Source organism: Pongo abelii, chromosome 1 (assembly GCF_028885655.2).
Source record: "Pongo abelii isolate AG06213 chromosome 1, NHGRI_mPonAbe1-v2.0_pri, whole genome shotgun sequence".
NCBI lineage: Eukaryota > Metazoa > Chordata > Mammalia > Primates > Hominidae > Pongo > Pongo abelii.
In genome coordinates, this window is record NC_071985.2 from 41,099,943 (window position 1) to 41,114,589 (window position 14,647).

A 14,647-nucleotide genomic window follows, 5' to 3' on the forward strand; every position below is an offset into this window, starting at 1 on the left:
TGTGGAGTTAGAAGCACTAGAGGAAGTTGGAGAAGATACCAGTTACAAGACACCATAGGGAATTTCCCTCTTGTACTCAGGTAGAGATTTCAGGGGACTGAATCTTCCCATTATTCTTCAAATGGTAAGAGAACGATTAAATAACTGCCGTTTCCTTATGTACAAAGATACATCACCTACTGATACGACCATCAGGGTCCTGTAAAGAGACATTTTCTTTGGCACTGAAGGAAAATGTTCTACTTCCCAGCAAGGTCAACACGGTATTCCAGTGATACTCAATTTTTTATTTCCCCTACCCCTGACTAAAAAAACCATTGTACCCAGAGATCTCCACTTTTCTTTTTTTGTGTGAGATATCCACTTTTGAGGATAGTTTGTGAACACAAGTCATTTTGATACCTGGAAGTTGTGCTTTTTTATTTTGCTTAAGGTCAAGTCCTTCTTTCTGAGCCAGCAAACATTTCATGTTCGCTAAAACAAGAAGGAAAGAGAGGCAGCATTCACTGATGTCCTGGCTGTAGGCCGTAGGAGCCCAGGGCTGACAGTGGGCTGCAGTTTAAATCTGAAAGGATGTCCCGTTCAGTGTAGGCATGGTCTTCGTTTCAATCATTTAGCACCCAGACTTGACCCTCAGGCTTCTGTAGTCCAAAGAAACATCTTTGGCAGCTAAAGATTCCTTTTCTCAGCCAAATACAATGCCTCTTACATTTGAAACCTCCAAGGCTGGGCATAGTGGTTCATGCTGGTAATCCCAGCACTTTGAAATGCTGAAGTGGCAGGATGGCTTAAGCCTAGGAGTTTGAGACCAGCCTGGGCAACATAGCAAGACCTCCTATTTAAAATAAAAAATATTTTAAAATACATAAAATCACCTAAAAATTTATCTTTGTGTATGTTAGTGTACTCCCCTGTTTAGCACTTAAATAGCATCCCACTTAGTCCTTAAAACAACCCTGAAAAGGCAGGCATTATTATTATTATCATCACCCCATTTTACAGATGATAAAATGAGGCTGTGAGTGAGTAAATAACATTTCCAAGATCACCCAAGATCAGAAAAGGATGGAGTAGAATCTCAGCCCGAGTGACGTTTAGAGTTCAGAGACTTCGAAGACCGTGATCTTCATATTTCACCCCACTGCATTCATTTATTGGCTATGGGTTTGGTAACCTCTCTTTGAAGGCCTAGTCTGCCTCATCCACTAACAATCTGAACCCTCTGATGGCACTGGCTGGGTTCTGAGGCATCTGGGGGCCCATAACTCCCATCTTTTATGGCTGCTTCTTTTATAGCTGTACACCAAGCCATCAGAAGTGTTCCCATCGCTTTTGATGCAGCTGCTTGGAACACAAAGAGCCCTGAGGAGCCTCAAAAAGAGTACAGCAGTGGCACAAAACCTCCTGACACTGGGTGTGGGGTCTGTCCTTTTATCACTATCTCCTTTCCTTCTAAATTACTTTTGATTATACAGCATCTGCTTTCTTCTGACATGCATATACTTCTCCCCCTAAATCTGAATGCCTGTCAAGTAGCCCATACAGAGACCTGCATACAAATACACAGCTGAAAGTTGTCTTTAGAAGCCCTCCATAAATCAGATCTACAAGCTCAGCTAGCAGATCTCTGGGAGGTGGCAGATAGCAGCACAGGCAAAGACAGAAAATGCCAGACTCCCCCAATTATCTGATAGCTCAGAATCTTTCCATTCCTCTGGGTGCAGGCAGAGAGAGCAGGCAATCAGCAGGAAGAGACGTTCCCGCCTTCCACTGGATGATATGTGGTCTCCCAGGCAGTGGAAGAAAAAGAGGGCATCTGGGATGTTAGGATGAGCCCACAAAGCTCACAGAGGAAGATACAGACGGTGCTCTGGTGTTGGTAAACCCCCATGTTGGTGCATCTGCAGCTCCCCATATTCCAATCTCATTCTGCCTGCTGGATGCAGTCACTAGTGTTCCCACTTTAGCCCCTAAATCCTGCTCCACTGTGGTGTCCTTGTAGACATCACCACCTTCTCACTCATCTTTGTTTCTTTATCTTCCTGTAGACTTACCATGTTTCTTACATAAACTTATATTGGAAAAATATTGGTACAGTTGATTTGATTGAGATGGTTTGATCTGCATTGGTTGGCTATATGGAAATTTACAACAAAATAATACTGAAATAGTTATTAAAGCCAAGACCCCAAGAAAGCCTAGTGTGAGTAAAGAAATATGACAGACTAAGTAAGCCAGCTCTTCTTGGAGAGGATAAAGAAGCCATTGATGACTTCCTTTCCCTAACAAAAGTTTTTGGGAAGGGACTGGGCAGAATTGAGGGCAAGTCAGTCCTGTGTCCCAGGGGCCTGTCCAAGCCAAGGTGGGAGACTTCTTCCTATAATTTCAGTGTGTGAAGCCAGGGAGCAATTAGAGAAAACAGGCTCTTACTGCAAGCCAGGCACTTTAAATGGATTATCTTTAACAGCTTTATGGAGGTATAATTGACATACAATAAACCACACATATTTAAAATACACAATTTGATAAAGTTTGACATCTATACACCAACAACATTTTCACCATGATCAATATAGTGAACATATTTATCAGCCTCCAAAATTTCCTTGTACTCTCACTCCTGCACCTCCTCACACTCCTCCCCAGACAACTATTGATCTGCTTTCTGTTGCTGTGGATTTATTTGCATTTTCTAATGTCTTAAAATAAATGGATTCATACAGTTTGTACTCAGCAGGTCACTCCATTATATTGCTGAGTAGTATATACCACAATTTGTTTATTTATTCACCTGTTGATAGGCATTTGGATTATTTTCAGCTTTGCACAATTACAAATAAAACCGCTATGAACATTTGTATACAAGTCTTTATATGAACATGTGTTTTTAATTCTGTTGGGTAAATACCTAAGAGTGGAATGCCTAGATCATGTGGTAGATGCCTGCTGAATGTTTAAGAAACTGTGAAACCATTCTGCAGAGTGGTTATACCACGTTACATTAACACCACCAGAGCATGAGCATTCCAGATCCAATATATCTTTGCCCACACTTAGTCATTTTAATTTTAGCTATTCTAACAGGCAGTGGTATACCATTGTGGTTTTAATTTGCACTTTTCTAATGACTAATGATGTTGCATATCATTTCATGTGCTTATTTGCTATCTGTGGTGAGTTTCAAATCTTTCGCCCATTTTTAATTTATTTTTGCCTTATTATTGAGGCTTTTAAAAATCAACTTTATTGAGAATTAATTTACATATGTCTCAATGAGTTTTGACAAATGTATTCACTTCGGTAGCTACCACCACAGTCAAGATACAGAAGATTTCCATCACTTCAAAAAGTCCTGCCTTCTTTTAGAGGGCCCATTCTGTTATGTGTATGTGTGTGTGTGTGTGTGTGTGTGTGTGTGTGTGTGTGTGTGTATTTAATAAGAGCTTTATTGAGATATAATTTAGATATCACGAAATTTACCCATTTAAAGTATACCAGTCTGTACTTTTTAGCACATTAACAGATTTTAAATCATCACCATAATCAATTTTAGAACATTTCATCTCCTTATACACATTAGCAGTCACTCCCTATTTCCCATCCATCACCTAACAAGCACTACACAACCCCTAATCTGCTTTCTTTCTCTAGAGATTTGCCTATTCTGGACATTTCATATAAACGTAATCATACAATAAGTAATCCTTTGTGGCTGTCTTCCTTCATGTAGCATAATGATTTCAAGGTTCATTCGTGTTATAGTATATATTAGTGCTTCACTTATTTGTATTGACAAATAATATTTCATTGTATGACTAGAGCACACACATTTTATTTATCCATTCATCAGTTGATGGACATTTGTGTTGTTTCCATTTTTTGGCTTTTATGAATAATGCTGCTAGGAACATTTGTGTATAATTGTTTGTGTAGATATATGCTTTCATTTATTTTGAGTGTATACCTAGGAGTAGAATTGCTAGGTCATATGGTACTTCTAGACTTAATCTTTCAAGACATGGATGTGTTATTTTCCAGAGTTGTACCATTTCATATTCCCACCAGCACTGTATAAGGGCTCTGATGTCTCCACATTCCTTCAGATATTTGTCATGGTCTGTCTTTTGTATTATAGCCATCCTAGCGAGTATGATGTGGTAATACATTGTAGTTTTGATTTGGATTTCTCTGATGGCTAATGATGTTGAGCACCTTTTCATGGGTTTATTGGCCATTTTTATACCTTCTTTGGAGAAATGCCTATTCAGATTCTTTGCCCATTTTAAAATTGGTTTACTTGTCTCATTATTGACTTGTTAAATGTTTTTTATATATTCTAGATACAAGTCTCTTATCAAATATGTGATTTGCAAAAATTCTATTTCATTTTGTGGGTTATCTTTTCATTTTCTTGTTGATAGCCTTTAAAGCTCAAAGTTTTAATTTTGTTGATGTCTTCTTATTGGTGAGTTTTAAGAGTTCTATGCATATTCTAGATGCAAGTCTTTTATTAAATATGTGCTCTGAAAATATTTTCTCCCAGTCAGATTTGTCCTTTCATTCTTTCAACAGTAGCTTTTGAAAAGCAGAAGTTTTTAATTTTCATGAAGTTTAATTTAACAATACTTTTCTTAGATTATGCTTTTGGTATAAAACTATCTCAGAAACTTTTACCTAATCCAAGATCATAAATATTTCATCCTATATTTTCTTCTAAAAGTATTTTACATTTGGAACTATAATCAATGTGAGTTAATTTTGCAAAATTATGCAAATTGAACTTTCTTTTGCTTTGTTTTGTTGGCATAAGAATATCAAATTGTTTAGCACCATTTGTTGAAAAGACCATCCTTTCTCCACTGAACTGCTTTTACATCTTTGTCAAAAACCTGTTTTCCGTGTATCTGCAGGTCTCTGGACTCTACTATTTTCCACTGATACTTTTGTCTGTCTTTATATCAATACCACACTGTCTTGACTCCTGTACCTTTTATTAGTCTTGAAATCAGGTAGTGTTTGCTCTCAGCTTTGTTCATTTTTTTAAGTTGCTTTGGCTATTCTAGTTTTTTTTTTTTTGCATTTCCAGTGAATTTTAGAATTAGCTTGTCAATTTCTACAAGAAAGCCTGCTAAAATTTTGATTGTGATTACATTAATTTCATAAATTAATTTAGGGACAGTTGACATCTTACAAATATTAACTCCCCCAGCCCATGATAGGGTATATCTATTTCAGTCTTGTTTAATGTTTCTCAACAATATCTTATAGTTTTTAGTGTATAGTTTTTAACATCTTTTGTCACACGTCACACTTTTGAAGCTATTGTAAATGGTACTGCTATTTAATTTCCATATCCATTTGTTCTTTGCTAGTATATAAAAATACAATTGATTTCTGTATATTGATCTTGTATCATATCTTGGTAAACTCACTTATTAGTTTTAGTATTATAGCTTTTTTGTAGATTCCATCAGATTTTCTGTTATCAGAAGTTATCAACTGGGAGTGGTTTTTACCCCTCTGGGGAGACATAAAACAATGTTTGGATACATTTTTGGTTGTCACCTCTTGGAGGGAGGAGGGGCAGTGCTATGGTCATCTAGTGGGCAGAGGCCAGAGATTCTGCTAAACATCTTACAATACACAGGACAGCCCCCCACAACAAAGAATTATCAGGACCAAAATGTCCAGCAGAGGTTGAAAAAGACCATTCTACATAGACAGTCATGTACTCTACAAATAAAGACAATTTTACTTCCTCCTTTCCAATTTTTTTTTTTTTTACTTCTTTTTCTTGCCTGGTTGCACTAATCAGAATTTCTAATGTTGAATAGAAGAGGGGAAAGCAGATATATTTCCCTTATTCTTGACATGAGGGGAAAAGAGTTCAGTCTTTCACTATGAAGTATGATGTTAGTTGTAGATACTCTTGTAGATGCCCTTTATCAGGTTGAAAAATGTCCTTTCTATTCCTAGTTGGCTAAGAGTTTTTTCAGGAATGGATGTTACATTTTGTCTCATGCTTTTTCTGTCTCTATTGAGATGATCATATAGTTTTTCTTTTTTATTTTACTAATATGATAAATTCAATAGATTCATTTTAAATATTAAACGTTCTTTTTTATGATAAATCCCTCTGGTTCAAGATATATTTTGATTTTTATGTAAGATTGGATTGGATTTGATAATTTTTTTTGAAATTTTTTGCATCTATGTTCACAAGATGGTCTGTGGTTTTCTTTATTTCTAATGTCATCTTGTTTTTCTATCTGATTTTGATAATGCCAGCCTCAAAGGATGAGATGAAAATTGTTTCTTCATCTTCAATTTTCTGGATCAGTTTATATAGAATTGATATTAACTTTTTTTTTTAAGATGGAATCTCACTCTGTTGCCCACGCTGGAGTGCAGTGGTGCGATCTTGGCTCACTGCAACCTCTGCCTCCCAGGTTCAAGCGATTCTTCAGCCTCAGCCTCCTTAGTAGCTGGGACTACAGGCATGTGCTACCACGCCCAGCTAATTTTTGTATTTTTAGTAGAGATGGGGTTTCACGATATTGGCCAGGCTGGCCTCAAACTCCTGACCTTGTGATTTGCCCCCCTTGGCCTCCCAGGGTGCTGGGATTGCAGGAGTGAGCCACCGTGCCCGGCCAACTCTTTTTTAAATATTTGGGAGAATTCACTCACCAGTGAGGGTATCTGAGCCTAAAGTTTTCTTTGTAGATGTTTTAACTACAAATTTGAGGTCTTTATGTGCTATAGGACTATTCAGGTTATTTATATCTTCTTGAGTAAGCATCAGTAGTTTATGCCTTTCAAGAAACTTGTCAGTTTCTTCCGAGACGTGAAATTCATAAAGTTGCTCACAGTATTTCCTCTTTGTCTTTTTAATATCAGTGGATCAGTAGTGATGTCACTTCTCATTCCTGATATTGGTAGCTTGTTTCTTCTCTCTTCGATTTCTGATCAGTGTTGTTCGTTCTTGGAGATAAATAAAATTGAATAACCTCTAGCCAGACTGTTTTCTATTTTGTAGATTTTTACTTTAATAGTTATTATTTTCTTTCTTTTTACTTTAGGTTTAGGGGTCCTTACTTTCCTAGTTTATTAACATAAAAGGTGACATCACTGATTTGAGATTATTTTTTATTAATAAATACATTTAGTGCTATAATTTTTCCCCTAAATACTGCCATAGCAGCATCCCATAAAGTCTAATATGTTATACTTTTTTTTCAATTCAAAATACTTTTGATTTTTTTTCCTTGACCTAATGGATTATTCAGAAGTGTATTTTAGTTTGTAAATGCTTGGTTATTTTCTAGATATCTGTATGTTATTGATTTCTAATTTAATTTCACTGTAGCCAGAGAACACATTTTCTAGTATTAGAATCCTTTTAAATTTATTAAGACTTGTTTTATGGCCCAGGATATGGTCTATCTTGCCCATGGAACCATCTGGCAATGCGCAATAAAAAGCAGGTTCCCAGCCACAGGACAGCCATTCAAAGTCAGGCTTCTATCCCTGAGAAAAACTTAATGTTCCATGTGCACTTAAAAAGGTATACATTTTGCTGTTATTGGGAGAGGCTGTTCTATAAATGTCATCAGGCCAAGTTAGTTGATAGTGTTATTCAAGTCTACTGTATCCTTGATGATTTTCTGTCTGGAGACTACGGCTTTACAGTTTTTATCAACTTTAGAAAAAAAATTTGTCCATTGTACCTTCAAATATTTTTTTCTGACTCCTCTCCACCCTTTTTTCAGAAACTTCAATCACATGTATACCAGGCTGCTTGAAGCTGTCACATGGCTGTTCCCATTTTTATTAATTCTTTTTTCTTCCTCTGTGTATTTCATTTTGGGGAGTTTCTATTGCTATATCTTACAATTTACTAATCTTTTCCTGTGCAATGTCTGTCTACTCTGCCATTAGTCCTATCCAGTGCATTTTTTATATCAGACATTATTTGATTGCTTTTTCTCTCTAGAAGTCAGTTTGGGTGTTCTGTATATCTTCCATGGCTCTATTTAATTTTTTGAACATGCAAATACAGTTATAATAACTGTTTAATGTCTTTGACTAATTCCGACATCTGCATCATTTCTTGATCATTTTCGATTATTTTCCTCATATTTTTCTGCTTCTTTGTGTTCTCGTAATCATTATTGCATTCCAGACATTATGAATTTTACCTTATTGGGCACTGGATATTTTTGTAGTCCCAGAAATATTCTTAAGCTTTGTTCTTGGACATAGTTAAGTTACTTGGAAATAGTGTGATACTTTTGAGTCTTGCTTTTAGATGTGTTAGGTGGGACTAGGGCAGTGTTCAGACTAGGGCCAAGTGTTCTCCACTACTGGGGCCAGACCTTCCTGAGTATGCCACCCTGTGCCTCACTTATTATTGGTTTCTCCAGTCTTGGTGTTGGAACAGACACTATTTGTAGCAGTGTCATAGCCAACAAAACTCTTCTCTATAATCCTTCTAGATGACTATTTCTCAGGACTCAATTATTTTTCTAACATTCAGGTGGTTGATGAGTACTCTGCCAAATACTTGAGACAGACCCTTTGCGGATCCTGAGGTTCTCTGTGTAGCTCTCCCTCATAGTATTTGGTCTCTGGTCTCACAAACTCCAGCCACATTGGACTCCTCGCACCCTCCCCTCTGTCTCCTCAAGTCATGAAATTTGCCAAGCTCTGCCTCAGTTTCCTCTGCTTACATCACAGACTAAAAACCCCTCAGTGGAGTAAGCTGGGCTCCCCTCATTTTTTTTCTCTCTCTCAGGGATCACAGCCCTTTGTTGCTTGATGCCCAATCTCTTGAAACTATTGTTCTATATATTTTGTCTGTTTATCCTTTCTTTGCATCAAACAGGATGGTAAATCCAGACCCTCTTACTCCGTCTTGTCCAGAGGTAAAAGCCTCTAACTACATCATCTTTCAAATTTCACAACCATTCTGTAAGCACTAAATTCATATTAGAATTATGCTTACTTTCTGGAAAGATAATTTGAAGGACAGAGAGATTAAGTGAGCTGTCCAGGATTCACACCTAGGTCTGTGTGAGTCCAGAGTCCATGCTCAGAGTTATCATCAGACTTGCCTTTCTAGGTTTGTGACACCCTCCTAACACTTACAGGTAGGCTTACCTAGCCCATGACCAACCCCAAGTCATCCTCACTTGAGGTCCACTTCTGACCACACTTAGGTACTCAGTTACTTCTTCAATCCTGGTCCTTTCAGTAGTGAGCATGGGTGGTGAGAGAACAGGATGTGAATAAGCAGCTCCAGATCCCAGTGAGGAAGTTAAAGTTGGAAATGAGGATCTAGCAAGTGATACCTGGTGGTCCCATCTAGTGATCATCAATAGAAAGCCAGGCTGCAAGCCACAGGACAGCCATCCAAGGGCAGGTTTTCCATCACTGGGAAAAACTTGGTAAGATTTAAAGGCAGAATAAAAACTTGGACAGGGATCAAAATAGAATTATAGTTTTCTATCAGGGAACCTGCCCCCGATAGTCACATAGGTTCTTTTCTATTTTCCTTAAGTGTCAGCTGGGTTGAGAAATAAAGGGACAGAGTACAAAAGAGAGAAATTTTAAAGCTGGGCATCCAGGGGAGACATCACATGTCAGTAGGTTCCATGATGCCCCCCAAGCCGTGAAACCAGCAAGTTTTTATTAGTGATTTTCAAAAGGGGAGGGAGTGTACGAATAGGGTATGGGTCACAGAGATCACGTGCTTCACAAGGTAATAGAATATCACAAGGCAAATGGAGGCAGGGCGAGATCACAGGACTGGGGCAAAGTTAAAATTGCTAATGAAGTTTCGAGCACCATTGTCATTGATAACATCTTATCAGGAGACAGGGTTTGAGAGCAACCGGTCTGACCAAAATTTATTAGGTGGGAATTTCCTCCTCCTAATAAGCCTGGGAGCGCTATGGGAGACTGGGGCTTATTTCATCCCTACAGTTTCAACCATAGAAGATGGCCACACCCAAGGGGGCCATTTTAGAGGCCTACCCTCAGGGGCGCATTCTCTTTCTCAGGGATGTTCCTTGCTGAGAAAAAGAATTCAGCAATATTTCTCCCATTTGCTTTTGAAAGAAGAGAAATATGGCTCTGTTCCGCCTGGCTCACTGGCGGTCAGAGTTTAAGGTTCTCTCTCTTGTTCCCTGAACATTGCTATTATCCTGTTCTTTTTTCAAGGTGCCCAGATTTCATATGGTTCAAACACACATGCTCTACAAACAATTTGTGCAGTTAATACAATCATCACAGGGTCCTGAGGCAACATACATCCTCCTCAGCTTACAAGATGACAGGATTAAGAGATTAAAGTAAAGACAGGCATAGGTAATCACAAGGGTATTGATTGCAGAAGTGATAAGTGTCCATGAAATCTTCACAATTTATGTTCAGAGATTGTAGTAAAGACAGGCATAAGAAATTATAAAAGTATTAATTTGGGGAACTAATAAATGTCCATAAAATCTTCACAATTTATGTTCTTCTGCCATGGCTTCAGCCAGTCCCTCCATTTGGGGTCCCTGACTTCCTGCAACATTTTTCTAATATAAGTTTCTAATAAAAGTATAGTTTTTCTAATATAAGTTGTAATTTGGGGGTAAGATGAAGGTAAGAGCCTGTTTCTAAAACAGGTGTGCCATTGGTAAGGAGATGGTGGATGGAAGAGAAAAATGAAGTCCAAGTGTGAGTACTGGGCAGCATATCCCCAGCCAGAATAGCAGGGACAATGACTCAATGCTAAGCCCACAATATGACAGTCTAGCGTGGCTTAAGATCAGGATCTCAGAGCCTAGGCAGGCCTGGAATAACAGGAAGAGAGATAGTAGACCAGCTGTGGAAAAGTAGAAATGAAGATCTTAAGGACTTCTTTGCCCCAGATGCCCTGTCATAGTCACTTTACAAACCTCAGTGGAGACACTTGCATTAGTTACAGAGAATCAGGCATTGAGAATGGCTCAGTCCATAGGGTGGTGATCATAAGTTCAAACTTATGCTCACAAGGCTATGAGCATTTGAAGAGGCAATTGTTTTGTATGGAAGATATGTTCAACTGAGGAAGGACTGAAAAGTCTATGTTGTTACCAGGTTTTTCTGACTCGGGCCTAGGACATGAAGGTCGTGGGTGAGAAAGGAACTTTTGAGCTGCTGCATCCACAGAGACCAGCAGCGATAGATCATAAGTCAGGTCAGCTCCTAGGCCACACTCCTTCCAGGAAATGGTATGGAGGCCTGCAGGAGAGGCCCACCCTAAGGGTGGTCAGTAGGAAGCACACACCGTGAGAGATGTGCTCTACACTCCTCAAATAAGAAATTCAGGTGGCCAGGCACGGTGGCTCATGCCTGGAATCCCAGCACTTTGGGAGGCCAAGGCTGGCAGATCAGGTCAGGAGTTCAAGACCAGCATGGTGAAACCCCATCTCCACTAAAAGTACAAAAATTAGCCAGGAATGGTTGTGCGTGCCTATAATCCCAGCTCCTCGGGAGGCTGAGGCAGGAGAATTGCTTGAACCCGGGAGGCGGAGGTTGCAATGAGCCAAGATAGTGCCTGCCACTGCACTCCAGCCTGGGTGACAGACCAAGACTCCATCTTGATGAAAAGAAAAGAAAGAAGAGAAAAGAAATTCAGGTGTCCTTATAGGTTTGACAGTGTGTCACAAATGATAGCGACATTTCTTCAAGGTTACTTCTCAGCTGAATCATTCTCATCCTTCAGGTCTCAGCTCTAATATCTTCCTCTGAGAGGCCCTTCCTCGCTTCTCAAATGGATTTTCTAGTTTCTCTCTGATTCATCTCATGTCTAGAACTTAACAGATGAGACCATGAATCCTGAGGTCAAATTGTCTGGATTTAAGTCCAGATTCGGTCACAAACATGCTCTGAGAGTTTTGGCAACTTATTAATATTTGTCCACTTTCCATTGATTAAGTAGTCATTATAGGACCTATCTCTAGGATTGTTGTGGAGACTTACTAGCTAAACATTAGGTTGAACCTATGAAATTGCCATTTTGGGGAGTCAAAATGGTCATTTGTCAACAATTTCATATGGATAAGCCTGAAATATATGTGAGGCCTTAGAACTGAGCTAATAAGCAGTACATAGAGATGTTAGGTATTATAAATCAATCTGTAATTATTATTTTTTAAAATTTTTTAGAGGGGGTCTCGCTCTGTTGCCTAGGCTAAAACACAGTGGTACAACTAACTCACTGCATCCTCAAATTCCTAGCCTCAAGTGATCTGCTTGCCTTGGCCTCCCAAAGTGCTGGGATTACAGGCATGAACCACCATGTCCAGCCTACTTATTTTGTTTATTCATTCATTGTTTATACCCCACAGTGCAATGGAAGCCCCTAGATGGACCTTGGCCATCTTCTCTGTCACTCTATGCAGGGCACCTCGTACAGTGCCTGGCACACAGTCATTGTTCAATAAATATTTACAAAAACTTAAATATTTCAAACTTAAAGATTTACGTTTAAATTAAATATTTAAGATTTACAAATATTTAAATATTTATTGAACAAATGAATGGGACATTTGTTCTGACCCCTCTAATAAAGACAGGGCACAACGCTCCTGGTAGGAGGCATATACCTGTGACCACCTCATTCTTATGTCTCAAAGGAGAAGTAAGGATAAAAACAAGGCTGCAGGGTTCTGGTGCTAACCCACCTCACCTCCTTGCTTGCACTCAACCACTGCTGGCATGGGTAGAGCTTGAAAGAGCTGATTGGTGTGTTCTCTGTGGGATTCAACAGAGTCACGTGCTCCTGAGCTAAAGACAGCAGCGCTCACTTTCCCAAAACAAGCAGGATTGCAAAATGAATAAACAAGAAATACACCCCTGTGTCTGTGTGTTTGTTTGATGATTTGGGTTTGTATATTTCATTGCCATAATGACAGGGGTGAGCTAGGCTTTGGAGCCAAGTTCCCCTCTTCATCTGGATTGCCTGGGAGCCAGTCTGGAGGGACAATTACTGAGCAGAACCGCAGTGGGAATGAGTGCCTCTTATTGAATACACTGCTCAGGATCTAGGGGCTCACGTTTTTCTGACATAAAAACAGACTTATTTCAGGCTTATCTGTGCCAACAGGTAGCTTGGCATTTTAGTAAAGTGTTTTCCTACATTGCCTCCTCAAGTCCTGGCCACAGACTTTGCCAGGGGGATAGACTCTGAGCTCCTGGCAAAGCCTCTGACTGCAGAGCCCAATTTGCCCACCCCATGCACTGAGTCCCTGTCTTTGCTTTGAAGAGTACAGTTTAAAAAAACAACCAAAAAACCCACTGCTTTGTCTACCCATAGATGCATACTGGAGGCAAGACATGGGCTGGGTTTGTCCCTCTATGAAAGGCTTTGTGGTGTCATTACTCTGACATCTGTGCTGAGTCCTGGCGGCCCAGTAACCATGAGGCTCAGCCACCGCTCCAAGGCCCAGAAAAGCAGTTAAGGGAAGTCGGGCTGCACATATCTATTAGACCTTGTAATGGTTCTTTTGAGAATTTTGCTCCTCTTCCCGCTGGTGTCTGTATCTGTGCATTTCCCGTGTATGTTTTCTCTTTTCTTGTTGGATTGTAATTCCCCAAACCCTTCCTTTCTCCTTTCAGCTCCTTAGAGTCTCTCCTCCTTTGCCATCACTGTACTTCAGCATCTGGACCCACCAGCCCGACAGAGGCCCAGGTTGAATTTTTTGTTTTTGTTTTTGTTTTTGTTTTTGAGACGGAGTCTCGCTCTGTCTCCCAGGCTGGAGTGCAGTGGTGCCATCTCGGCTCACTGCAAGCTCCGCCTCCTGGGTTCACTCCGTTCTCCGGCCTCAGCCTCCCGAGTAGCTGGGACTACGGGCACCCACCACCACGCCCGGCTAATTTTTTTCTATTTTTAGTAGAGACGGGGTTTCACCGTGTTAGCGAGGATGGTCTTGATCTTCTGACCTCGTGATCCGCCCGCCTCGGCCTCCCCAAGTGCTGGGATTACAGGCGTGAGCCACTGCGCCTGGCTAAGTTGAATTTTTTGCCACTCACTCCTTTCCTCCCTGCACTGGGCCCCTCAGTCCAGCTAAGCGTTTATTCCTTTCCCAAGCACTCCATGCTCTTTTTAATGTCTTAGTTCCTTTCTTCATCCTGCTTCCTCTGCCTGAAAATTCTTTCTTAACCTTATATACCGGTCAAACTCCATGTACCTTTTAAGCTGAGCTCAAAAGTTCACTTTCCTGACTCCTTAACACATTATCTCTTCCTGATTCAGCACTTTAGTATTATAGTGTAATTTCTTAGGATTTTTCTGCTAGACTGAATGCTTCAAGTTAGGGACCGTGCTTCATTTATTTCTATAGCCCTTTTTCCAAATATAGCACCAACATATTAGTAGGTACTCATTTAATATAAAAGTAAGTGAATAAGTGAATGAATTAATTAATGAATGGATGAAGGTCTGCTGAGTATCAGATGCTTTCCTCTAAAAGCTCAGCACTCCTAGGATTCTTAGCAATACCCTTCCCTCACCTAATGTATCATCTTAAAGAAAAACATCTTACATATAGACATCCTTGGGCTTTTATCTTTTCCCTTTATTGCAGTCTTGTGTGTAGAATACAAATCAGAAGTA